At 43.7% G+C, this 24,819-nt stretch overlaps 1 long non-coding RNA gene across 1 annotated transcript; it reads right to left on the bottom strand.

Moving 5' to 3' along the window:
• Positions 1 to 1,077: 1,077 nt before the first annotated feature.
• On the bottom strand, positions 1,078 to 24,639 carry LOC137464325 (uncharacterized). Its single transcript, XR_010994188.1, has 2 exons — positions 24,343 to 24,639; positions 1,078 to 2,010 (listed from the first exon to the last, which is right to left on the bottom strand). It is a non-coding gene; the product is annotated as an uncharacterized lncRNA (long non-coding RNA).
• Positions 24,640 to 24,819: the final 180 nt, after the last annotated feature.

Genomic DNA, 24,819 nt, shown 5'->3' with positions numbered 1-24,819 from the left:
GTGTCCCTCCCACGGGAGACAGTCCTCCATGGACTTCTCCAATGTGAGTCCTTCCCACAGGCTGCAGTTCTTCATGAACTGCTCCAGCATGGGTCTGTGTCATGATCCGCTTGTGCGGGGGTGTCGTGATGGTTCGTTAACTGATCCTAAAAGTGCAAAAAGGCAAACAGCAGGGGACCATCAGTTTAATCACAACAAATGCACCTTTATTTAGGTACCAACAGCAAATGCAATAAAGGGGACAGAAAAGGGAAATAAAGAATAGAGAGAAAAGAGGGGAAGGGGAATATAGCTACCACCGCTGAGACAAGATCCTCAATGGTCCAGCCACATAGATTCGCTGTCGTCCATGGGAGTGCACCAAAGTCTTCACAAAAAGTTACAGTTTATATAGTCTTTAGCCAAAGTGACTGGCATCTGGCCAGAAGGTGGGCAAGATTGATGGGCCATTGTGAAGAGCCCCTTGGTCTGTGAAGCAGGTGCAGGCATGCAGGTACAAGCCACCGCTTGTCACAACCTGTTTGAATGCAATGTTCTGTAGAAGCACAGTGAGTGCACCTGCTAACAGTCACTTGGCAAGCATCCGCATCCACCTCGGCCAGGCCAGAACTCCTGTCAGGGGTCTTCAGGGTCCTTGCGACGGTTGTGAGGCAAATGAAGGAAACTTCGGACCATCTCTCACAGTCTGCCATGGGGTCACAAGTCCTGCCAGCAAACTTGATCCAGCATGGGCATGGTGGCCTAGGTTGGTAAGCAAAAGGTTCAGGGTAATGTGGACAAAACACACCTTGACACCAATAAAGCAGGACAGAAGTGGGCTGACTTTAAGTATACATGGACAAATAAGGACATGCTGAGAGGACAGCATGATGAGGGAAGCTCACACCCTTTCTGCAAAAATCAGCATGATGGTGGGCCTCTCTCAAGTGTCTGTACACTAATGTACACAGCATAGGAAACAAACAGGAAGAATTTGAGGCCTGTATGCACTTGGGGGTGTATAATCTCATTGGGATTGCAGTGAGATGGTTTGATGGCTCACAGGACTGTAGTGCTGCAATGGCTAGATACTAGCTCTTCAGGAAGGACAGGCTGGAAAGGCAAAGAGAGAGCTGTGAGGGAGGAGCAAGGTTGCCTGGAGCTCTGACTAGGGATAGATGATAAGAGCTTTTGGATCAGGATTAGCGGGCAGATCAACATGTGTAACATTGGGATAAGTATTGGCTACGGACTGCCCAATTATGAAGTAATAGTAGATGAGGTCTTCTTCAGACAAAGGGAAGAAGCCTCATGGTTGCAAGCCTCTGATATCTTGTAGAAGGGCAACTGTCCTGTTTAAAAGACAGGTGTCTGCCAAGGAAAGCAGGAGTAATTTCTTATCCCCTCTTGAAAGACTTTGTCAGCCTTCACTGGGAACAAAAGATTAGTTAGCAATAAGGGCAAAATCTAAATGGTTATTTTCCAACACCTGAAAATGAACACCTTTCTTCCTGGACCTCCTGACAGCTGCCAAACAGTCCAGTTAAATCGCTTTGCTGACTACAATGTACTGCTGAAAGACAGGGCAGGGAGCACAATGAGGCTAAAGAGAACAACTGTTCATTCAGAAGTTATTTTTCCTTTTTTTTGAAAGTGTCTAATAATTTCAGTATTTATCTCCAATCCTGGAATTGGTTAAGCAGGTGAAGAAACATGTTTTGATAATGATTTAGGAGAGGTTTGTTTAAAATTATAGTGAAATAGCTTTCATGGGAAAAATTATTTTGCTTCTCTCAATTTTCATGTACAGCATTTTGCTTCATGTTTGAAAAAACAGCTTAAGAAAGCTATAGCAGTATTGATTTTGATTTAAAAGTGTCAAGCACACACTGTACAGATCTAATAGACATTCAAAAGCAAGGACCCTTATCTAAAATAGAGCCATATCCTAGGCAAATTGTACCATTTATATGGAGAAGTATACAAGCCTAGGTGCCAGAGCCCCATGATTAAACTGGGCAGAATGGTGACCTATCGCGGCGTGGGGTCCCGGGGGTCTGTCTGGCCCCCCGGGCAGCTCCCGCCGTAGGTGTTCCGGATAGCGCTGTGCTGATGAGGCACAACCTTTCTGGGCCCCTCGGGCTAGCTCCCAGCCGCAGGCAACCTTAGCGAGCACTCTTGAGTGATTTCAGCTCTGTGAGTTCAGCTCTTAAGTGATTTCAGCTCTGAGCTTGCAAAGGTGCCTCGGCAGACGCAGGGATTGAGAGAGGAGAAGCCTGTGTGGAATTCCGCAGTGGTGTCTTTATTATCAGGGTCTTGCAAAGTGATTTCAGCTCTGTGAGTTCAGCTCTTAAGTGATTTCAGCTCTGAGCTTGCAAAGGTGCCTCGGCAGACGCAGGGATTGAGAGAGGAGAAGCCTGTGTGGAATTCCGCAGTGGTGTCTTTATTATCAGGGTCTTGCAAAGGGTTCCAGTGACGGCTCTTCTGCTGAACTGGGCAGAGATGGGGGTTTATGTAGGGTACTGATGTGTTGGAAATTGTCCAATGGCCTGGGTTGAGGAGAATACGACCTATAGCCTTACAGAGAGATAACAAGGGTCTGAGGATGGAAGAGGGGCTTCTTTGGTCCACTCATCATGACTCTGCATTTCTTGTCTTAGGCGGGTAACCGCCAGGGAGGCCTTGCAGGGCCCCTGACTGCTACAACTCCAATTTCTGTATTTAGTAAAAAGGTGTGCCCTATAGTTCTTTTGAAACAGTAGACAAGGCATGAGAACATAGTTAATACAATGACAATTGCAATGAAAATCCACAATATTCCCTTAACCAAAGATTCAACACATCCCGTTAATCCCCATTGACCGAAAAGGTCATTGACCCAGTCTGGGTTGCTTTCTACTTTTAAGTCCTTCACAAGTTCCTTCATTTTCTGGATGTTTGCGTGGATGGATTCCGAGCGTGAAGAGAGATTGAAGCAACACATCCCTTCAAAGTCTTGGCAGCCATGTCCATGGGCGAGCAGTAGGAAGTCAATCGCTGCTCGATTTTGAAGTGATGCATGTCTCGTGATTTCTTCTTCCTTTAAAAGATCGCTTAGGGCGGCAGAGGTAGCGTTGGCTTGCTTGCTGAGCCAGCACCCTAAGTGATTTATTTCACCAAGAGCTTTAGCTGCAGCTACCCAGGGTAGGAATAGGGAGACTGAAATCTTTTTTGGTTTGTTCCAATCGTATAATTTTGGATTGCAATTTTCATCAAATTCCGTGTAGGATCTTTTGTGGCATTTTAATTCGCTTTATTTTTTCCAATTATGTAGCGAGGTAATATTTGGAGTGAGGGTGGAAAGTTTTCCAAGGCTACAGGGACCTCCCTGGAGGCGGGAGGGAATCTCAGCCCATACTCTGTCACCATAGATGAGAACCGTTCCCTTAGGTAATACTTTGGGGTGGAGAGAGGATACAGAGATCACCCAAGCAGTGTAATTACACCAGTCTGGAGGGTTATAGGCTTTGTTAATGGGTGATATGTCTTTTCTGTATGTGTTTTTTGTCTGGTCAATTTCTGGCCAATTGTTCTTTGGACGTCTAAAGTAAAATTTGACGCAGTATGTTGCCTTGGAGGACCCCAACCGGTCCAATTCCTGGGGTTCCTCTTGAGCATTGGGCAACATTTTTGTCCACTTGTCCCAAGTATCTACCATATTGGGTCTCTTATCTGTGGTGCGAAGGAGCTCGGAATTATAAACGGGCCAGTCATCTGCTGCGAATGGAATCCCTACCAAACATGTGGAAAGTGGGTTATCAATGCTTCCCATGGATAAGCACATGTTATCCTGTTTTAATGTCTTTGCTAAGGTTACCCAGACATTGTGGCTAGGCTGTGGGCTAATCCAGCCGAAGGCATACGGTACGGTGAAGAGCATCCAGGCAGCAGTGAGGACAGCACCAACGGAGATAATTTTCATCTTTGGACAAGGATGGGGCTTCTGATAGGGAATATAAGCAACATTTGTTATCTTTATAGTGGGAGGATAGGGTTTTCTTCCTTGTTCCTTTCCTCCTTTCCTTCTGCCCCTTTTTTTTTTTTTTTTCTATATTGGCTGAGGATGGGGGAGGGGGTATAAGGTTAGGGGTTTTTGGTAAGGGTTAAGAAGGGAAAGCGATAGGGTTTTTTAGGGTAAACAAGGGTAATAGAGGGTAATAACATATCATTCACAGAACAATTTGTGTTCGGGCTCTGTCTGGCTTATGGCTTAACTGCTACAGCAGAATGTTGTTCCACTTTCTGTTTTGTCTGCTGTCGCATGATGGGATGGTCTTTTCTTCTGTGTGTGGGCATTCGGCAACGTCTTCGTCTCCAGGCAGAACTTGTCTGATTTGGAGGAGGTCTTGTATTTGACTCCGGTGAGTTCTTGTCACTGTATTGGGGAGTAGTGTTTGCATTGCCTAGGTATGGTTTTATGTTTTTTCCTGGGTACCATCTTGGACCAGATGGTGGTAGAACACATGCATACCCTCTACCCCAAGTAATCAACTGGAAAGGCCCAGAAATGTGATGTGTTTCTGGGTCCTTCACTAGCACTGGTGGTTTCTCTGCGAGCTTTGCTTGGGTGGTATTTGCAAACTGCCGAAGTATTGGCGGGTCAGGCTCTGATGTTGTACCATTTAGGAAGTTGATGACGTAGAGAGCCTTGCAAAGTCTTTCAACTGGAGATATGATTTTTGTTTCTCTTCGCTGCTGATTGAGGACTCTTTTGAGGGTTTGATGTGTCCTTTCCACGATTGATTGTCCTGTGGGATTTGCTGGTATGCCTTTGTTGTGTTCTATTCCCCATTCACTGAAGAACTGTTTCAACTTTCGAGAGGTATAGGCAGGTCCATTGTCTGTTTTGATTTGTTTTGGTACTCCCAGGGTAGCGAATGCAAGGAGGAAGTGCTTTATGGTGTGCTGTGTAGTTTCTCCTGGATGAATTGAAGCAAATATTGCTCCCAAAAACGTGTCGACCGATACATGCATGTATTTTGACCTTCCAAAAGGTGGGAAGTGAGTTACATCTGTCTGCCCCAGCTGGCAGCTGTTCAGTCCTCGGGGATTGACTCCTGTCCCCATAGAGGGTATCTGGTAATTTTGACAGTTCGGGCAAGTGGCTACAATAGCTTTTGCTTGATCTTTTGAAAGCTTGAACATTCTAATAAGGGCAGGTACATTTTGATGGTAAAATGCATGTGACAACTTTGCCTGGGTGAAGATGTCAGGGATGTTAGCAGTTTCTATTGCCATGGCCAATGCATCCGCTTTCCTGTTCCCTTCTGTGATGAAACCCGGGAGATCAGTGTGTGACCTCACATGCATTATATGGTAAGGTTTATTTCTGTGAGAGATTAAGCGTGTTAATGCCGAAATTAATTGGTGTAACTTTGGATTGGAAACCTCTTTGAGAAGAGCGTGTTCTGCTCTCATAGCTATACCTGCGACATACGCAGAATCTGTGACCAGATTAAAGGGTTCGTCTTTGAATTTCTCAAAGGCTCTGACAACAGCTGCTAATTCTGCAATCTGTGGAGATCCCTCCAATATCTGGATATCAGATTCCCAATTTCGAGTCCGAGGGTCCTTCCAAGTCATTACAGATTTGTGGGAAGACCCTGAGCTGTCTGTAAAAATTGTTAGAGCTTTGAGTGGTGTTTTACTTTGGACTAATTTTGGGGTCAGATTAAAGACTGCATTAAAAAGTTTATGTTTTGGGATATGAATGGAAATTTGGCCTGTATAGCTGTCTAGGGCAAATAGGAGGTTTTCATTGGTCTGCAGCAAATGTTCCAGATCCCCAGTGGTCAGTGGCAAATATATGCATGTGAACTCACACCCAGCAAGGGAGCGGAGGCGAGTTCTGGCTTTTTTTATTAAATGTCCCATTATTTCCTGGAAGGTGGTAATTGTTTTTGAAGGTTGGTTGTTTGTAAAGATCCATTCCAGTATCAATAAAGGGTCTCGGAGTTGAAGATCCCATTAGAAAATCAGTCCATAGAACCGAGGTGCTTTTCCAAGGATGACGAACTGGAAAGGCAGCTTGTGCTTGAAGCAATGGGCTTGGCGTGAAGACAGGGCTTCTTGGACCTTGGTGATGGTGTCTCGGGCTTCTGTTGAGAGCGTGCATGGAGAGTCTAGATCTTGGTTGCCACGGAGGAGGTTGAACAGGGGAGCAAGGTCCTCTGTTGTAATTCCTAGCAGGGGACGTACCCAGTTGATGGATCCACACAGACTGTGTAAGTCTCTCAGGGTTTTTGGGTCGTCTCGGATGGCAAGTTGCTGGGGTACAATTGTCCTTTCTCGGATCAGGAATCTAAGATAAGTCCATGGGTTGGTATATTGCATTTTGTCCTCACGGATCTCGAACCCTTCTTTTTCTATGGTTTCAATTGTCCCTTTGACTGCTTTTTCTAAGTAAGTTTTTTTCTGATGCACAGACCAGGATATCATCCATATAGTGGTAGATGATTGCCTCTGGAAATAGGTTCCGAACAGGAGACAGGATGTGAGCGACGTACCACTGGCATATAGTAGGCGAGACCTTTAATCCTTGGGGGAGATACAACCAATGGTATCTTTTGAGTGGACCCTCTCTGTTAAGAGAGGGAACGGAGAAAGCAAACCGTGGAGCGTCCTGGGGGTGCAGCGGAATGCTGAAGAAACAGTCCTTGATATCTATGATGGCAAGTGTCCAGTCTCGAGGCAACATAGATGGTGAAGGCAGGCCAGGCTGGAGGGGGCCCATGTCCTCGACGACTGCATTAATTTTGCGAAGGTTGTGGAGGAGCCTCCACCTGTCCGTCCCAGGTTTTTGCAGCACAAAAACTGGAGAATTCCAAGGGCTGGTGGTCTCAACTATGTGACCTTTGGTGAGCTGTTCTTCCACAGGGGCTTGTAGTGCGCGCAGTTTTACTTTAGAAAGGGGCCACTGGTCGATCCAGATTGGGTCTTGGCGTTTCCAGGTGAGCCAAGGGGTATGTGGTAGTGCACACTCCTCAGTGGCCCCAGTCAGAAATCCTGACTGGGAATACATAGGGAAGCTTCCCATTGGGATAGAATGTCTCTGCCCCAAAGGGTGATGGGAGCTCTTACCACAAATGGGAGGATGGTTGCCAGCTTGCCTTCAGGCCCTTCGATGAGGATATTGTGCTTGCTTCACATAGACACTGTGGCTCCACCAATCCTGAAATCATGCCTGCAACCGATTGTAGTTCACAGTGTGCTGGCCATTCCGATCGAGCGATGATGGTCACATCCTCAACGGTGTCCAGCATCCCTGGTAGGTGGATCTTTTGTCCTCTGCAGGATAGTCCGCACTCAATGGTAGGCTTACTTGGTCCCACAACTTGTGCCCACATTGCTGTAGGATTGAGAGGAAGCTGTTCCCTGTGATTCTTTGGGAGCAAAAAGGCTTGTGCAATAGGAGTTTCCTTTGAAAGAAAAAATAGCAAGTCCGTGCAGTACAACTGGACAGAGATTTCTTGTCCTGGGTGCACTGTTTGTACCTCTGGAACAACAAAGATTTCCTCTGGGCCATGGAGAGTGTCCCCTATAATTAAAATGTTAAAAGGACCACCTTTTGGCCCATGCTTGCCTGTGGGAACATGATAAACATCCTTATTATTAAAGTCAATGGATAAAGTGGTTACCAACTGGCACCATGTTCCCATCTGTATCGCTCCGTGGGTTGGTTCCTCTCCATGTGGCCTGGAATCTGCTGGGATGACACGTGACTGGATCTGGATGGCTTTTGATTTGTTGTTTCCGGAATGCTGTTGGTATTGCTGCTGGTTCTGGGGTCTTTGGTAGGTGTTACGGGGATTTCAGGTAGGTGACCTGTCTGGACAGTCCTTTATAAAATGTCCAAATTCCCCACAGTGATAGCCGCGGGCCAGGTCTTTGGAAGTTACTGCTGCAAATGCACCAGAAACTCCTTCTGCAATACCCTTAGCAACTGCTTGGGCCACTGTGTTTTCAGCGGACATATGACGTGTACAACTTTCCACCATTTGCTCTATGGTGGGTTCTGTATCCAGGGGTAAGGCCCTCAGAATTGTTTTACACTGTTCATTTGCATTTGACAAGGCAAGCTTGCACAACAGTTCTTTTCTTGCTTCTGTGCTCTCTATCTGTTTTTCCAGAGCTTCTTTAATTCTGTCTACAAACTTGATAAAGCTTTCATCCACTCCTTGTTTAATACTAGAGAAGTGTTGGGTAGGGATAGAGTCATCTGGGGTAAGAAGCAAGGTTTTTGCTGCTGTGAAAAACGCCAATCACTTGTTTTTTTTTTTTAATTTTAAAATTTTAATAATAATAAAATAGTTATAAAAATAGTAATACAATTAGAGTAATGAAAATTTAGAGTTAAGACAATTACAAGACAATAAAAAGCAAAGAATTACGGAAGTCCGGATGCTCTCGGGCACTTAAGCCCGATAAGCATACCTTGTGAACAAAAGAATAACCTTTAAAAGCAATAGCCTGTTGCATATTCATATATCTCATACATGATGCATAAATTCCTTGCAAATTAAGAACTTTTCTGGTTTTTGTCAACTTCTTCCCCTTAATCCTGGTGGTTCCATAAAGACGGAGAGAAGGTGGAAGAATGTTTGTCTTTTCCGATAAGGAGGCAGTAATTCTTTATGGGCCCCCATCACTGCCATCTCTGTGTGAAGAGTTTCTTCATTATCTCATCTCTTGCTTGAGTTAGTAAAAAAAAAACCCACATACATAGGTTCTATTTTAACTACAAAACTACATTTACCATACTATTAAAATGTTAATACAGCACTTCTAATCAATATAACATAATACATATAGTATTCAATTTAATATTTGCGAAAAGCCAATCATAAAATATGCATTTTTCACACTGCAATAGCCAAGTCTCGTAGTGCTGCCTTAGGTAAGGTTTCAGCTTGGTCAGAGGGTTTCTGTAAATCCCCTTCTCCGGCCAGCTGTTGGACTGTAAAATCTGGCCTATTTGCATCTTGAGCATAGATATCTGATAATGTTTTTAATTGCCTTTTCCACTGTTTTTCCCATAGCATATATTCTGCCAGGGAAAGAAGGCAGTTGGCAATGTTTTTAAGGTCGTGAGGGACAAGGATATGCGAGGAAAAAAGCGCTTCGAGGAAGTTTCTGAAAATATGGGAACTTCTACCTTGTTCTTTAGCTATATTTTGTTGTTGTATCAGTTCTTTATTTGTGTTAGTTTCCCACGTTGTTCTAGCGGTCCTCCCTCTTTTGCCCTTTATATAAATTACTGGGAAGGCAGTAATTCTCTGAGCTAGTTCCCAATCCCATCCCTGAGTTGCTTCCATTTTAATTAGAGCCCATGGGTCAATTTCTTCTATGTCAGATTCAGACTCACTGTCCTCTGATGAGGTGTGGTCAGGAGGTGCTCTATGCTTTTTTGGGCGTGTTGGAGCGACATTTTGCAGGGGTGTGGGGGACTGGACAGAGTGTGGGGGGGCAGCTGGCTGGGCTTGGCTAGAGGGAGGCAGCAGTGGGGGGGTAATGGCAGCGCCACGTGTGGCACAGCCTGCGCAGGGCTGCGGCGCGTGGAGGAGTGGGGTGCCACCATGGGGGGTCTCAGAGGTGCCGTTAGCGGGGCATTTGTGGTGGGTGGGTGGATGCAGCGCTTGGGAATACAGGCAAGGGAGAGGTGGGGGAGCGGAGGCGGTGGGGTTCGGGGGAGCTGCTGCCGCGGGCACCACGGGGGGTGCAGAGAGATTCGCTGGGGCTGCAGCAGGCAGGCAGGCAGGCAGGGGTGGTAACGGGGGTGAGGAGACCCGCGGCGGGGGTGAGGGGCACGGTGGCGGGGGGGAGAGGAACGGCTGCGGGGGTAGGAGGTGACGCGGCGGGGGGCGCGGCGGGCTGCACGGAGGTGTTGGAGCAAGGCGGGGCGGACCCGATCGAGACCGACGCGATTACACCCGTGCATGAGGCGGGCGGGCAGTGCGAGCACCGTGTCGCGCATTGCGTAACCGAGGGCGCTGAACCCGCGCTTGCCGCGTCCGGTGGGGGGGCGGAGGGATGGGCGGGCTCCGCGGACCCCGCGAGTGCAGGAAGGGTGGGTGGGGGCAGCGCGATTCCCCTGTTCCCCATCCCAGGAAGGGGTACCGCGGCTGAGACAGGGCTGTTATCTGGCGAATTCGCATTTCAATGGACAGTGCCTGCTGGTGATAGACATAAGAATGGAATTTCCTCAGATACTGTACAGCTGCTTGTGTTAGTTTTTTCTACTGCTTTAGTGACAGAGTGAAACAGAGGCAAGTATTTAGTTACCGAAAAAATTTCTTTAGTTTGGAAAGCATATATTCTTGTCCCTACTGTTATGTGTAACAGGTATAATTCGCGCCATTTTCTTGCTTCATATATATATATAATGTTAAATAGTTGTTAGGATGTACCTCTTGGCATTAGAAGCCCCCCCCTTCTCAGGCAAAACTAAGTGTGTGTTGAAACCATTTACAAGAGAGGAGATGTGGCTCGCCAGGAGATGGGCCTTATCTGAGGCGATATGGAGACACCCAGGCGCTGATCATCGCGTGAACGACCCGAGATGGACATCAGGATCATCCCCCCGGGCCGATACATGTGAATACTCTGTTCCCGTAAATTTCATCAATAGTTTCCACTACACCAGACTTTGAATTTCTCTACCTTGTCGCCGAGAAGGAAATCGCATCAACTTATGGGACTTTGAATGAAACAAGGGACTGAATGCCGAAATCCTGGCCTCAGGCAAAATTTTCCCTATAAAAAAATCGCTTGTACCAGGATGGTGGTGTGGGGGCATAGAGTGAAACCTCTGCTGAGGCTGATCTCTGTGTCTTGCACCCAGCGCCAATCCCAGGCTCGGCACTGTCCTTTTCCGTGTGGCTGGCTAAGTTGGATCTCTATTTCTAAAATAAATTATTTTTATTTTTTTAATTTGGCTGGATCATTTTTCATTTATAACACTACTAAATCCCAAAAAGAGTCTGAAGCGATCATGTTTGTGTTAGCATCTGGAAACTGGGAAAGCATCCATATTATAAATATTTTCAAGTTAGTTTTTGAAAGACTGCCTTTAGAGAAAGAAAAGATGTTAGCAGTTAGGATTTCTAGAATTTGTAAATATAAATCTCTCTCGTTCTGGGATCGTTTTAATTTGCTGAATTTTGATCCCATTGCTGTAAGTTCCCTTGCCCTCCCCAGCAGTAAAAAGGAGGAAAAAAAAACCAAAACAAAAAGTGTAATAAACGCCAATCAGTTGTTTTAAAAATTTATAAAAGTTTACTAAAAATAAAATGGAAAAAAAATTAATACAAGTATAGTAATAAAGATTAAACAATTAGAGTTAGGACAATTAAAGAGACAATAACAGCAAAAAGTTACAGCCCGGGCTGGGTACCCCTCTGGACAAAAGTGAGCCAGGAGAAGGACCCCGATAAAAGAGAATTCCCTCCTTAAGAGGGGTAACCTGTTGCATACACAAATCACTTCATGAATATGCATTTTTTTATTTAAAACAAGAAATTAGTCCGGTACTTGTTGAGGAATTCCTGTTAATCCCAGGCGCCTTGAAGTCTAAGTCGAGTTTGGAGAAGTTCGGTTTTTTGTTGATAAAGAAAGCCATAAATTCCTCTCCTCTGGAAGATTTAGGGTTTTTTGTAATTGTTATCTCTGTGTGAAGAATTCCTTGATTATCTTCTCCTTCTCTTGAGCAAAAAGAATACCACACACACATATTTTCTATTTTAACTACTGAAGCTTAATTTCAATTACAAAACTACATTTACTATATTATTAAAATGTTACTACAGCATAACTTTCCAACCTAGCATAATACATATAGTAAATATCTGCGTAGAGCCATATATTCTGCATTTTTCACAATCCTTCCTCTTTCTTTTTATAATTACTTTGGCTCGAGCAATATTTACTGCTTTCTAGCCTTCATTTTTCGTTCATTTTCTTCATAAATCAATCTAGCTTCTTGAAAGGGGTCTTCTATATTATTTTGTTTCTTTAATACCATAATCTTTTGCACCGTTTTTGTTGTATCCAATTTTTGATCCATGGTCACTAATTGCATGCCTTGAACTACACTGGTGATGAGTCGAATGAAACAGGGGATCAAACAAGGAAGAAATATTAGACCAGCTGTAGCGCATAACAGGAAGAAGCCTAGCTTTTTCCACCATTCTATTCCCAACACGTTATCCCACCAGCTAGTATTCAGCATTGGTTCCCACCTTTGAACTGGTACATGGGCTATTTTTCTGATATCATTGACTATATCTAAGACAGCATCTCCGTTGTCATCTATTTTTAAACAGCAATCTGATGTATTGAATTTTCCACAAACACCCCCTTCTTCTGCTAATAGATAATCCAAAGCCAACTTATTCTGATACACGGCTGCTCTGATTTGGGTCTGTTGTCTTGACATTAATGCCATTGCTCGACCAGTTTTGTTTGTTATTATTTCTACAGCGGCTTGGAGTCTTATAATGTGATTTAACATGTAAATTGGGGTTCGATATCCCCAACTCCCATCTTGTGCCCAGGTGGCTGGCCTATGTTTCCAATATACGTTCAGGGGGCCATTCCTCATCTCCCCATGTTTGGAACCCTCCAATTAAGTTTCTCTTGTTTCTTTTTAGATCCTCATAAACTGGTATCCCTAAGTGATCCCCTTCAGGCCCTGGCAAAAGAAAAAATCCTGGCTGTATGACTCCCAGAGTACAACTCCCTTTCCACTGAGAGGGAAGTTTTGGGTATGCCTTTTTTCCACATATCCAGAATAAGCCATCTGGAGCTTTCCAATAGTCAAATGTTTGCTCATCTATATTCTCCCAAAATTTAGAGATCTCTGGGATGCCAACATAAGGATTTTTTCCTGTATCATTACACTGAAAAAGCCTGATTTCATTATTATACTCACAATTTCCTTCTTTTACTTTTTCCTGGGTCCAATACATGGTAGGTTCTTCTGGGACCCACCATACAGAAGTTCCATTACTAACCTTATATCTTTTACAGGGAGTTTTTCCTACTTCATGAAGGAACTTTTTCCCATTGCGCCAAAGACATTCTTCCCCTATGACTACTGAACTCAAAACCCACCCCTCTGGTCGGTTTTCTCCCCTTATACTTGTCTGGTTCAACTTAAGGAGCTCAATTGGGCCTAAGCTGCTGCCTTTCCATGGCCATTCTTCTGACATCAGGGCCCCTCCACAGACCCAACGATTGGTTATGTTAAGTTCCTTACTTATTCTTTCTCCCAATTCTACAAATTGATTTTTACCCATCCTCGAAATATCTATCTCTTTTTCTAATTGTTGTTCCAGTTTTGTATACAAATTGTCAAGTGAGATTGGTACAGGTTTAGGTGGTGGTGCCGGCTTAGCCTTTTTGTTTATCAATTGCTCTTTTACCAAATCCTGTGCTTTATTCCCAATAGCGTATGTGAAACAAATCCATTTTTCCCCTTTTGGGCATTCACTTCCCGCCCTGTTACCACTTATTCCTGGATTCTCAGTAATCCAGTACTTTTGTCCATTGTGCATGCAGTTTCCTAATTTGGATGGGTTATAACAGTGACTGTTGACATGAGTGTGCGAGATAAAAAAGGAGCCTCGGTGTCTTTCCATATACAGCTTCTGGTAACACCTGTAGCATGGCTTTGTCAATATCCCAAAAGGGAAAAGACAGAAAATGAGTGACAGAAAAAGGAGAGGTCCAGTATGGCTTATACTCCCACCTCCCATGCCTATGGGGTTGCAACCCACAGCAGGTGTATGTGATCTTCTTGGTGGCGATTATAGAGGCCAATCTGGTCTTGCCCTCTCTTCTCTTGTCACTTTCTCTTAGCTAATTTCCAGGCAAATCGTTTTTGACACTCCTTAACGGTGGTCTCCCACTGTTCCTCAGCTATTTCCCATTCAACAGGCACTAATAATTCCCATCCACAAAACAAAGTTATTATTTCAGTTGTTTCGAGCTCTACTTGGATAGGGGATCTAGTTGACACTCGACACTTCTTGCAATGGGGGCGTCGGTTGTGTGAACTACAATACCAATTATTCCCACAATTCAAACATTTACATTTAACCCAACTAACATGCCCAGTATTTGGGTGAATCAAACAGGGTATATTACGTGGCACTGATTGAGGTTGTAATTTGCCTTCCTCTTTGTATAAATCACAGGCTAAGGCCAAAATACAGGAGTTTTCTGTCCGAAACAGTCCCGACCCTCTTGTCTGTGGTAGCAGTATTCTTTCCCAAGGAGGGTACGGGAGGCACCTCAAAGTTTGTCCAGGCGGTATTTGAAACCACTGATGTAAGCTCGGTCTTACTTCCCAGTCAGGTGTGATCCTGTGTATATTTCTTGGATCATTCAGGTCTTCCCAGTTCATTACCACCCATTCCCCATTTAAGAGTCAGTTTTATATCACCCGGTTCAGAGGTTATCGTCCACTCCTTAAGTTCTTCCACAGGTCCTTTGATTCTGCTGGCGTGGATCCGCCCTCGTTCCCTGGTCCGGATCGCAGCCTCGGTCGTCAGCAGTACCTGAAAAGGACCTTCCCATTGTGGAGTTAAAGATTGTTCTTTCCATGTTTTTACCAACACCCATTCTCCTGGGTGAATATTATGGATTTTAAAGTCTAAAGGTGTGGTTTGGGGGATTATTCCTTTTAACCTCAAATTTTCAAGAGTTTTTGCAATGGGGTTAATATATCTTTTAACACTCTTTTCCCCTACCTCATAGGTAGCATTTTCATGTTGGGTGGTCAGAAAAGGTAATCCAAACATCATTTCATAAGGTGACACTCCCAGGTCTGACCTGGGTTGTGTTCGGATCCTCAGTAAGGCTAAAGGTAGGCATTGTACCCATGACATTCGGGTTTCAACTATTAATTTAGTTAAAGTTCTTTTTAGAGTCTGGTTCATCCTCTCTACTCGGCCGGAACTTTGTGGATGCCATGGGGTGTGTAGCTCCCATTTTATCCCTAAGGTCTGAATTAATTGTTGTAATACTTTTGACGTAAAGTGTGTTCCTCTGTCTGAGTCTATCCTATTAACCATTCCGTATCTTGGAATAATCTGTTCCAAAAGGGTTTTACTTACCACGTTGGCTGTGGCCTTGGCAGTGGGAATCGCTTCCACCCAATGAGTTAGATGGTCTGTTATTACTAATAAATACTTCCATCTTTGAACTTGAGGAAGTTCAGTAAAATCTACTTGGATACTTTGAAATGGTCTAAGAGCTAATTTCCGACCTCCCAATGTGGTTTTCCTCATTACCTTTTTATTTATCTTTTGGCAAGTTATACATTTTTCAGTTACTTTCTTTGCTATTCCAAAAATCCCAATACACCCATAGTTCCTTAGAAAGTGATCACACAGAGCCTGAGTACCCCAGTGAGTTTTCTGATGCATGTTTTCTAATATTCTTCTAGTAAGTATTTTATTAAGTAATTGTCTTCCAGCAGGAAGTTTCCATTTCCCTGATTCATCTTGTTCACCTCCTATCTCCTTTAATTCTTTTTCCTCTGCTTCACTAAATTTTGGAATTTCCAGTTTCTCCTCATTTGGAGTTAATATTAGCATAACTCTTTCAGCTCCGTTTTCTGCTGCATCCTTAGCTTCCTGGTCTGCCAAATTATTTCCTCTTACTTCTGGAGTCACTCCCTTTTGGTGACTTTTAATATGTACTACAGCTATTTCTTCTGGTAATCTTAATGCTTCTAAAACCTCTAAAATGAGCCCCTCATGTACTAATCCTTTTCCCCTTGAATTAAGCAATCCTCTTTCTTCCCAAATTTTTCCAAAGGTATGTACTACTCCAAAGGCATACTTTGAATCAGTATATATAGTTCCCTTTTTGTGTGCTAAATATTCTAGTGCCCTTTTTAGAGCATATAATTCACAGGTTTGAGCTGACCAGTTTGAAGGTAATTTCCCCTTTTCAATAGTTTGCATGTTTTTCCCATCCACTACTGCATACCCTGACATTCTTTTTCCTTGTAGACACCTGGAGGAACCATCCACAAAAATTATCTCCCCTTCTGAAAGGACTTGTCCTTCAAGGTCTTCTCGAACCTTTGTTTGGTATTGGATAATTTCTAGACAATCATGTATTAGATTATCTGTTGGTTCCCCATATAAAAATTGAGCTGGATTTAAACTTCTGTTTACTTCTAGTGTTAAGTCATCACTGTCTATCAAGATTGCTTCATATTTTAACATCCTAGAGTCTGTCAACCATTTTTCAGCCTTTTGATTTAACACATTTCGTACTGCATGAGGTGTGCACACAATTAGTTTACCTCCAAAAGTCAGTTTACGACTTTCTTCCACCAGGATTGCAGTAGCTGCTATAGCTTGAATACATACTGGCCAGCCATGACTCACTGGATCCAACATCTTTGATAAATAAGCCACTGGTCTCTTTACTCCCCCCCATTCCTGAACCAGAACCCCATGAGCCACCCCCTTTTCTGCATTCACATACAGATAAAAGGGTTTCGCTAGTGAAGGTAAGCTTAAAGCAGGTATTGAGGCCAGTTTTAACTTCAGTTCTCCTAATTTATCATCATCTTCCTTGGTCCATTTTATATCATCTCCCCCTATCAATTTTTCATACAAAAATTTTACTGCCTGTGTATATCCCTCAATCCATAGTCTACAATATCCCAATAACCCGAGTAGTTTTCTGATCTCCCCTTTGGAAGAGGGAGGGGGAAGGGATAAAAATCATGCAGTTCTTTCTGGGTTGAGCTTCCGACTACCTTTACTTATTAAGTGTCCAAGATATTTTACCTCTGGTTCCACAAATTGCAGCTTCCCTTTTGATACCCTTAATCCTTTTTCCCCAAGAAAATTCAAGAGTTTTATAGTAGCCTCTCTGACTTCCACTTCAATTTCCCCCGATAGTAAAAGATCATCCACATATTGGAGAATTTGTATCCCAGGGGGAGTGGGGAAAGTTTGTAATATCATTTCTAAAGCTTGCCCAAATAAGTTCGGGGACTCTGTAAATCCCTGTGGTAATTTCGTCCATCTTAATTGCTGCTTTCTCCCAGTTTGTGGATCCTCCCATTCAAAGGCAAAGATATCTCGGCTCTCCGTGGCTAATGGGCAAGCCCAAAAAGCATCTTTAAGATCCACTACACTAAACCACTGATGCTGGGGAGGGACCTTACTTAGGAGAGTATAGGGATTTGGTACCACTGGGTAGCGAGTCCGAGTTCTTTTGTTAACCTCCCTTAAATCTTGTACCAGCCTGTAACTCCCATCAGACTTCTTTACTGGGAGAATAGGGGTATTGTGAGGAGACATACAAGGTTCCAATGTCCCATCCTCTATTAGCCCTTCTATTACTGGCTTCAAACCTTCCCGTCCTTCTAATGAGATAGGATACTGACGCACATGTATGGGACAATCTTCTCTCTCAATTGTGACTTTTATGGGATCGATATTTAATCCTCCCCTATTTCCTTCACCAGCCCAAACTTCCTTTTTGATTTTCTCTTCATCTTCTTGGCCTAATCTTAGCACTTTAGCTGTCATCTTCCCATCTTCTGGTATAACTCCTATTCCTAATTTCACTTGAAAATCTCGTCCCAATAAATTACTACCTGCTCCTGGGACCAACAAAACATCCCCCATCCAAAATCTAGTTTCTCCCTCCATTACCACATCTTTAATGACAGGCACAGTGAAACTCTCTCCTTTTGCTCCTGTTACTTTTACAGTATCTTTACTTACACTATAACCTTTTGGAATATTTAACAAACAGGTTCTTTCTGCACCGGTATCTACCACAAATTCCAATTCTTCTTCTTGGGGGCCTACTTTTAAAGTTATCACAGGCTCCAGATGGTATCTGTCCCCTAGAAAATAGAGCCTTTGACATCCCTATTCTTCTTCTGTGCTCATCTCTTTGAAGATTTTCAGATCTTTTGCCCGCTTAGGACAGTCCCTCCTATAATGTCCTTCGCCCTGACAGTAAAAACAGACATTCTTAAAATGCTCCTGAGGTTTGGTTTGTATTGGGGTTTTATTCTTTTCTGTTCCTCTGTCTCTATGACCTTCATATTTAGGAGCAGTGCCTGTGTGTTTTTGATTTTTCTTGTAATTGTTTTCTCTCATGGTGACTGCCATAATTTTTGCCTTCAGTTTAGCTTTTTCTTCATCTCTCCGGACATAAACTTTCTGAGCTTCCTTTAATAAGTCATCTAATGGTTTATCATGCCAATCCTCAATTTTTTCTAATTTCTTTCTAATATCTGGCCAAGCGTTTGTAACAAAGATAATCCTTAACAAAGCTTTTCTCACACCAGTTTCAGGATCTATTCCGGAATATTGTTTTATATTTCTCCTAAGTCTGTCTAACCATTCAGTTGGAGTCTCTTCTTTCCCCTGCTGTGCCTCAAAAGCCTTTTTAGCATTTTGCCCTCGAGGTGCCGCCCGTTTTATTCCCTTGATTATTGTATTGCGATAGTCATTCATAAGTTTTCTCCCTTGCTCACTATTCTGACCCCACCCCGGAGGTTCAGTTGGCATTATTTCTTCTCCAGAGGGCCCCTGTGGATGTTCCTTATTCCAGGCTTTTATGCCTGCAACTCTGATCATCTCCCTTTCTTCCTGAGAAAATAGTATCTTCATTATAGACTGCATCTCTTCCCAAGTGTAAATGTTTGGACCTAAAAATTGGTCCAGTTGTTCAGCTGTGCCAATGGGATCTTCTAAAATCCCTTTGATTTCCTTTTTAAAATTTCTGACTTCGGAAGAAGTCAGGGGAGCATTCACAAATCCAGTCCAACCCCCTCCCATCGGGACCTCTCTCAGTGGAAATAGACCAATTTCTTTCTCCCCGTATTTTTCTGTAGCCTTATTTTCGTGTGGTGAGGAAAAGTCAGGAGAAAGCTGCCTCTTAACTGCACCTCTAGTATTTTTATAAGGAGCATCTTCCAGGGACAGGGAGCTCCTTGGAACCGGAGCTGCGGTTTCCAAGGGAACGGGACTCGGGGCAGGAAGGGCGGTGTGAGGAGGACATACCATAGAGGCCAGGTCCTCCACAGGCGGATCATGGGCGGGGTTTGCTGCCGGAACTGCTGAAGGGGGCAGCATTTCCGGGGGATCCCGGATGGGAGTGCGGTCAGCCTCCACGTGGCTCATGGCGGCTGAGACGGCCGCTCCCAGCAGAGGCAGGGCAGCGGCGGTAGCGCCCAGTGTAGCCGGAACGGGCAAAACCGCGGGGGATGGGGCCGAGAAAACCGCTGCGCGAGAAGCGGCCAGAGACGGGACAGCCGGGACTAACGGGAGCCCGCCGGGCGCGGCCAGCGGACCAGCCGCGGGCGAACCGGGCAGGGTGGGGAGGGGGCCGGTCGGGCAGCCGCCAGCAGCGAGGCGGGGGCCGGTACCGACGCGGCAGGCGGCGAAACAGGGACCAGGGGGGTTGCTGCGGGCAGCGGGGCGGGAGCCTGCAGAGCCACCGCCGCGGGCACGGGAACCGGGGCAGGAACACGTGGCGAGCTAGAGCCTGGGGTAGGCGCAGGAACCGGGACAGGCACCGGCACCGGGGCTGGCGGAGCTGAGGGGAGCAGCTCGCTGGGACCCGAAACCGGTGCTGGGGCCGCAGGCGGTGCAGGCGCGAATGGGAAGGGAGGAGGTAACATTTCTAAAGGATCCCATTCTTTTTCTTTTCCTCTTTTTTCCTCTTGCTCCCCTCCCTTCTCTTTCCCTTTTTTTCTTTCTTGTTTTGTTTCGGGGATTTCTGATACCTTAAAGATTTTTACTTTCCTAAAATGCCTTGTCCAACACGTGGCATATTCTCTTTTTTCTGAATTAAACGGTTCCTTTGAGTTTACAAATACATTTAAAGCCTGACAAATCCATTTCTCAAAAGAACCATATCTAGGCCAATAAACGTGGTCAGATCTTATTTCCTTTGTTGGCCATTCAAGCATACAAAATTGTATCATCTTTACTTTGTCTTTTTTTTTTGTACAAGGGTTTTTTTCCCAGTTGGCTATCATAACTCCCAGAGGACTATCTTGGGGTATTTTTGTTGATAATTTCTTACTCCTTTTTTTCTTTCCTGTATTCTCTTTACTGGATTTCTGTCCCATTTTTCAAGATCTTATCTATTCACCCCCTGCCTCTGTTTTTCACTTTCCTCTCACTACCTAAATACCACTTTTCTTTCAACTATATTTAAAAAAACCTCCTTTTTCTCACACTCCTTTTCAATACAATACACTTTACTCCAAGGAACTATAATAAAGCCTAAAATAAACAATCTACATTACATATACTTTCATTCGTCCACATTTACTCAACTTTATTTTTCACCTGCTCTCACACACAACAAAACAATCACAACAACAAGGTACCTTTTAATTTTAACACCTATTACACGTTTAGGTGTCCCTGGCCAGTCCCGGTGTTCTTGGATACCCCTCTATCCGTGTGAAAAATGCATATTTTATGATTGGCTTTTCGCAAATATTAAATTGAATACTATATGTATTATGTTATATTATTACAAGTGCTGTATTAACATTTTTAATAGTATGGTAAATGTAGTTTTGTAGTTAAAATAGAACCTATGTATGTGGGGGTTTTTTCTTTACTAACTCAAGCAAGAGATGAGATAATGAAGAAACTCTTCACACAGAGATGACAATGATGGGGGCCCATAAAGAATTACTGCCTCCTTATCGGAAAAGACAAACATTCTTCCACCTTCTCTCCGTCTTTATGGAACCACCAGGATTAAGGGGAAGAAGTTGACAAAAACCAGAAAAGTTCTTAATTTGCAAGGAATTTATGCATCATGTATGAGCTGTATGAATATGCAACAGGCTACTGCTTTTAAAGATTATTCCTTTGTTCACAAGGCATGCTTATTGGGCTTAAGTGCCCGAGAGCATCCGGACGTCCTTAATTCTTTGCTTTTTATTGTCTTGTAATTGTCCCAACTCTAAATTTTCATTACTCTAATTGTATTACTATTTTTATAACCATTTTATTATTATTAAACTTTTAAAATTTTAAAAACCAAGTGATTGGCGTTTATAACAATCCGGCTGTGTTGTTCCCAACCCCAGATTCTCTCGGGTGTACCCTCACTCCGGCAAAATTTTACTCAGTCCTGGGTGCTCTTGAATATTAATATCTCAACCCAGCAGACTTTTATTTAACCCTGGGTGCTCTTGAATATTAATATCTCAACCCAGGAACAACCCTGGGTGCTCTTGAATATTAATATCTCAACCCAGCAACAACCCTGGGTGCTCTTGAAGATTAATATCTCAACCCAGCAGACTTTCATTCAACCCTGGGTGCTCTTGAATATTAATCCCTCAACCCAGCCCATTCAATTCAACCTAGCAAAAAAATTTTAAAGGCCCCCCCTTTTTACCTTCTCATTTTCCCCAATGGATTATACCAGGAACACCCTCGGCTTCTTGTCTTCAAGGGGTCCCACTCCTTCCCCGAGACCCAATCTAAATTTTTCCCGGGGGGATTCTCTCACTCTTTTATCATTCGCTTCGTCTCTGTACTGGCCGCTTTTCTCGCGAAAAAGAGGGAAACGCAGCATGGGAGATTACCGCACCCACTTAGCAGGTCTAGGGTAACCAGCCCGCCTCTCATTCACACACATTCATCCCCCCCTTATCCACTCCATTCACACATTCATCCCAACAAATACTTACCTATCCCTTGTCCTTGGGTCTTTGTTCTTCGTGTACACTTTGGTCTTAGGGGCTAATTACCGCGGTTTAGGAATTCTTTCCCTTTTCTTTGCTTTACTGTCTCTTTTTGTCCATCGGATCTTAGCCTGCGTTCTGTGGTCACACCAGGGGAACAGAGCGAGGCTGCCTAATCAGGGCAGGACGCGTCTTCTCACTCTAATTCTCCTACAGTACCCACAGCGAGGTATTGATAACCATCCTCTGCTACCATTTGTTATAAACGCCAATCACTTGTTTTAAAAATTTATAAAAGTTTACTAAAAATAAAATGGAAAAAAAATTAATACAAGTATAGTAATAAAGATTAAACAATTAGAGTTAGGACAATTAAAGAGACAATAACAGCAGAAAAGTTACAGCCCGGGCTGGGTACCTCTCTCTGGACAAAAGTGAGCCAGGAGAAGGACCCCGATAAAAGAGAATTCCCTCCTTAAGAGGGGTAACCTGTTGCATACACAAATCACTTCATGAATATGCATTTTTTTTATTTAAAACAAGAAGTTTGTCCGGTACTTGTTGAGGAATTCCTGTTAATCCCAGGCGCCTTGAAGTCTAAGTCGAGTTTGGAGAAGTTCGGTTTTTTGTTGATAAGGAAAGCCATAAATTCCTCTCCTCTGGAAGATTTAGGGGTTTCTGTAATTGTTATCTCTGTGTGAAGAATTTCTTGATTATCTTCTCCTTCTCTTGAGCAAAATGAATACCACACACACATATTTTCTATTTTAACTACTAAAGCTTAATTTCAATTACAAAACTACATTTACTATATTATTAAAATGTTACTACAGCATAACTTTCCAACCTAGCATAATACATATCGTAAATATCTGCGTAGAGCCATATAATATGCATTTTTCACATGGAGTCTACTTATTTATTCCGCAAATCGCTTCACAAGGTCATTGAAACCCTTGATGAAATTTACGGGAACACGGTATTCACATGTATTAGCCCAGGGGATTTTCCTGATATCCATCTCGGGTCGTTCACGTGATGATCAGCGCCTGGGTGCTTCAGATAAGGCCCATCTCCTGGCGAGCCACATCCTTTTACTTGTAAATCGGTTTTCAACACACACCTGGTTATGCCTGAGAGGGTGGGGGGGCGTCTAATACAAACGGGTACATTCTAACAAATGTTTAATATTATATATATCATGCTAAAAATGGCGCGAATTATACCCGTTACATATAACAGGTCTGTTATAAACGCCAATCACTTGGTTTTTAAAATTTTAAAAGTTTAATAATAATAAAATAGTTATAAAAATAGTAATACAATTAGAGTAATGAAAATTTAGAGTTAGGACAATTACAAGACAATAAAAAGCAAAGAATTACGGACGTCCGGATGCTCTCGGGCACTTAAGCCCAATAAGCATGCCTTGTGAACAAAGGAATAATCTTTAAAAGCAGTAGCCTGTTGCATATTCATACAGCTCATACATGATGCATAAATTCCTTGCAAATTAAGAACTTTTCTGGTTTTTGTCAACTTCTTCCCCTTAATCCTGGTGGTTCCATAAAGACGGAGAGAAGGTGGAAGAATGTTTGTCTTTTCCGATAAGGAGGCAGTAATTCTTTGTGGGCCCCCATCATTGTCATCTCTGTGTGAAGAGTTTCTTCATTATCTCATCTCTTGCTTGAGCTAGTAAAAAAACCCCCACATACATAGGCTCTATTTTAACTACAAAACTACATTTACCATACTATTAAAATGTTAATACAGCACTTCTAATCAATATAACATAATACATATAGTATTCAATTTAATATTTGCGAAAAGCCAATCATAAAATATGCATTTTTCACAAGGTCCAAGACTGCTGGGTGGTGGTCTGCTTGTCCAGCTCCTGAGGTCCTTGTCCTAGATCGTGATATTCAGGTTCGTTGGACACCTCTTCCAGTTAACTTCTTCTATAACGGAGAATTCACCCTCAGAGAGTCGTGGCGGGCCCAAGGCAGTAACGATCCACAAAGAGATGCTGCTCTCAGGAGTACCGGGATGCCAGTTCACCCGTTCGGGCGGCCACGTATCGCGGCGTGGGGTCCCGGGGGTCCGTCTGGCCCCCCGGGCAGCTTCCGCCGTAGGTGTCCCGGATAGCACTATGCTGATGAGGCACAACCTTTCTGGGCCCCTCGGGCTAGCTCCCAGCCGCAGGCAACCTTAGCGAGCACTCTTGAGTGATTTCAGCTCTGTGAGTTCAGCTCTTAAGTGATTTCAGCTCTGAGCTCGCAAAGGTGCCTCGGCAGACGCAGGGATTGAGAGAGGAGAAGCCTGTGTGGAATTCTGCAGTGGTGTCTTTATTATCGGGGTCTTGCAAAGGGTTCCAGTGACAGCTCTTCTGCTGAACTGGGCAGAGATGGGGGTTTATATAGGGTACTGATGTGTTGGAAATTGTTCAATGGCCAGGGTTGAGGAGAATACAACCTATAGCCTTACAGAGAGATAACAAGGGTCCAAGGAAGGAAGAGGGGCTACTTTGGTCCACTCATCATGACTCTGCATTTCTTGTCTTAGGCGGGTAACCGCCAGGGAGGCCTTGCAGGGCCTCTGACTGCTACAGTGACCAGTGAGTTCTGTACCAAATATAAAATGTTCCGGACAAAATTGTTTTTTTTTTTCTCCTTCTCTCAAATTGTTAGGAAAGTTAATCCACGAACACCAGAAGTTTATGTCCAAAAAGCAGACAGAGGAGTCCTGTAACTTTATCCGAATAAAGAGAGAGGCCATAGGACATTTCCCCTGGGGTCTCTCAAATTTTTAGGGGACGTAGCCTCCTTTTTATCCTAATTTGCCAGCTGAATTTCCCTCTCTCTTTCCCCATTGGCTGAGGTACTTGAGAGGTACAGACTTCCTGAAATACCTAATACCTAAGATCCCTTCTAATATATTCCCCGCCCCATTTTTCTTTTTCTTTGTGTCTCTGGTCATTTTCTCTAAATCCAGAGATTTAGCACATCCTTGGGTGAGCAACAATCTGTGTCAATTAGTGGAATTCCTGTGGAATTTATGGTTCCCCCCATTGCTTCTTTCACCTCTCCATA

This window comes from Anomalospiza imberbis, chromosome W (assembly GCF_031753505.1).
Source record: "Anomalospiza imberbis isolate Cuckoo-Finch-1a 21T00152 chromosome W, ASM3175350v1, whole genome shotgun sequence".
In the NCBI taxonomy this organism is placed as follows: domain Eukaryota; kingdom Metazoa; phylum Chordata; class Aves; order Passeriformes; family Viduidae; genus Anomalospiza; species Anomalospiza imberbis.
This window is presented reverse-complemented; position numbering and strand designations above follow the sequence as displayed.